Source organism: Cibotium barometz, chromosome 55 (assembly GCF_041138505.1).
Source record: "Cibotium barometz isolate CiBa-2024 chromosome 55, ASM4113850v1, whole genome shotgun sequence".
NCBI classification, from domain to species: Eukaryota; Viridiplantae; Streptophyta; class Polypodiopsida; order Cyatheales; family Cibotiaceae; genus Cibotium; species Cibotium barometz.
Window position 1 is genome coordinate 19,493,618 of NC_141100.1, and position 3,147 is coordinate 19,496,764.

At 44.7% G+C, this 3,147-nt stretch overlaps 1 pseudogene across 1 annotated transcript; it reads left to right on the forward strand.

Moving 5' to 3' along the window:
- Positions 1-473: 473 nt before the first annotated feature.
- LOC147607483 (uncharacterized) lies at positions 474-2,678 on the forward strand (annotated as a pseudogene). Its single transcript, XR_015264751.1, has 3 exons — positions 474-721; positions 825-872; positions 954-2,678. The product of XR_015264751.1 is annotated as an uncharacterized LOC147607483 (transcript).
- The last annotated feature ends 469 nt before the right edge of the window (positions 2,679-3,147 follow it).

Here is a 3,147-nt window from a genome sequence, read left to right on the forward strand (position 1 = left end):
TTGCCATCATCAGAGGTGAGGAGAACTTGATGGAGATTTATAAATAACCTTACAATCACACATAACCTTAAACCTTCAAGAGCAACCACATAACATATCCGATTTTAGAACCGAGCATAGTTTTGGAATCACGGCTTTATGCTCTTCACAATAATACAAAACATATTTGTATGTACAAAAACTTAATTGGTGATGACAGGTGTGATGTATGATTGTGTGTGTGTGTGTGCGAGAGAGAGAGAGAGAGAGAGAGAGAGAAGGGAGGGCGGGAGAGAGAGTTATGGACGAGATGGAGGAAGGTGGCGTGATTGGAGATCATGAAGAGAGAGAGAGAGAGAGAGAGAGAGAGGAGCTTTTCCTTCTATCCATTTTTGAGAGAGAGAGGAGAGAGAATAGAGCCCAATGGTATCTATCTTATAGCCAAGGCATAGCACCTTTATAATAAAACTTCTACCCTAACCCTACAACGATGGTGAGAGAAATCGCGCTACACCCGGCGAGCGAGATGGCCAGAGATGCATACACGCTTGAGTGGAGGGAAGTGAAATGCGTGCCTGTGCCAGACAATCATGAGAAGGGCTTAAAGGTTTGGCTGATGGATGCGCTTTCTGTGGAGTATGTGTATATGAACCAGTCGAGCTATGGTGTCCAATTGCAGCATTAAATCGTGTACGTTGGTTGCCCAACGTCCTACACGCTCGCTTATTTGACGAACCAGGAGGTATGTATGGTGCCTAACTGGATACAAGGTTCTGTCTGTGTCAGTGAGTAGGGATTTGGAGATTGGAACTCAATTGTTATCTTGCTTCATTCTCTATTTTCAGGCCCACCCAAAAAGTAGCAGATGCAACCAGCTGCTTCAGATGCCAGAGGTAAGCCGACTGACTGGAGGTAGTAGGCAAAGATTTTTGACCCCTGCTCTCTGATTTTTTCTCATTTTCATGCTCTTTCAGAAAGGGCGTTTAAGCTGGAATACCAGAACTTGGACAATGTCTCCACTATGTATCGAGCTTTGACATGCATAATGCAAAAGGGTGGCTATGCTCCGAGTGCTGGCCTTTTCCAGTCTAGTGGCTGGGGGAAGAGCAGGCTGGTATGCGAATTGTGGAAGAAGGATGTATGGGCGGTTTATTGTTCGTTTGCAGGCGGGAGTGGCTATCCCAAGAGCTCTTGGATTGCAAAGTGGTTCTGTGAGCAAGCTATGAAGCATCTTGGCAGTAGAGTGATGAGAGCCTACAAGGGCAACTAGCGTGCATGAATTTTACTTTGGCTTACTTCATCGCATGCATTCGTATGCTGGCAAACAGAGTCAAGAATAGTGGTTGGAGTCATGAACAATTTCTAATAGAGACAATGAAAGGCTCCATGTATTGGAAGGACGTGCAAGAGGAGACCAACAAACTTCTAGAGGAAAACTTCGCCAAAGGTGGTTTGACACAAATTTAGGGTAGCAAGCAGCTTACGTGGACTGTCTGGGAAAAGGAGACTAGGGTGATATTTGAAAATTTATGGCCTAAGGATATTATGATAGAGCATGATCGAAAGTTGGAGATTTTATTTGTGTTTGATGAAGCTAGGCATCTGGTGAGAGGAATGATAATCACTTGAACTGCTTCCTTCCAATTAGGAGAGCCACCCGTGCAGTAGGTGGAAGTGGAGTTCCAGTGCTGTTTGTGGACACATCCTCCGAGATATCAAATTTTTCTGCCCCGGATTGGGCTGACCCTTCAGACCGAGTAGCTGCTTGTGATATCATGCTAGCACCTCCAATCTGGGGGACCTTCTCAGTAGACATCTCAGAAAAGGATTCACTGCAGCTCTTTTCCACCAAAACTCTCAACAACAAGTCCCCATTGGGCATCCCCATTGGGCTGTGAGATATGGCAGGCCATTGTGGTGGGCTACTTTCAAGTCTTATTTGCCTGATTTACCTAAAGGGGAGGAGTACACACAAGGAGGGAAGCAATTTGCCTTTAATGAAACATATAGCCTTGCTAAAGATAAGCTGTTGGGAGCGTCTACTGCTAAATGGGATGAATACATCATTAAAAGGAAGGACCTCCCAGAAGAGGCAGCATTGAGTTTGTTAGGAGCTACCATTGGGCTTGATGTCGTTCTAAACTCGCGTCAAAACTGGTGGCGAATCATCTTCTGTCAGTTCTTTCTGTTTCACCAACTCGTGAACTGGTGTGCTCTGAGCCACTTGTATCGATGGCTGCACAGCAGAGGCCAGTAGAATTCTGAATAGATCAGGAAGGAGTCGGGAACTTTATGGGTCACTAGTGAACGCGCTTGCAGGTGGATGGATTGACAGGGGATTTACAGGGGAGCTGGTAGCTAAGATCATACTTCTACATGCCAAAGATGACGGAGAGCAAACACAGCCTGACCTCTACACTGTGGATGATTTCTGCAAGCACTTGGTTGGAAAGTCATCGTTGGAGTTGATTGGGCGAGTATTGACTGACGCAGAAAAGAAGCTCTCTGATATGACATTTAATGACTTTTTGAAGTGTGCTGAGCGAGGCTGTGCTGGGGGATTGATCTCCTCATCTTTGCCTTTATTGGTGGTGATGATGATGAGTTGACAGTGGACAATATAATGGTTCTCTATGTTCAGGTGAAGTTAAGGGAAAAAGAGGATGCTACAAATGTAACTGCTGCAAGGTTGGTTAAACTTCAAGATCTCCGTTTTTCACGGATGATCGTAATGATCTTCACAAGGAGTTACTGGAGCTCAAAAAGTCGGGTTTGCAAGAGAGGTTCAAAATTGAGAATTTTTGGGACTTTTGAGTAAGGGACTGCAAAGAGGTAAATCCATTCAGCAGGTGACTTCCATTTTCCTCTCTCTGATGACACCAATTGCATGATATGTCTTAAGTGATCGTACACTGAGCTGCTTTGAATGGATGTAGTGGAAAGGTTATATTTCCCAATCCAACCACCTTCAATTACTGTAGCTTCAAAGCTTGTGGGAGCATGGGAGGTGGGGCAAGATTGCTACGTGGGGTTATTCGAAAACAACATTGCACTCCAAAGTGTTTTGGTGGACATTGGATGTGTAAATGTGAGGTGGTGTTCTTGAAGATGTTTGGTGGATATCTAAATGCCAGGTGTCATGTTTTTGGTGTCATGGTCTTATTCTAT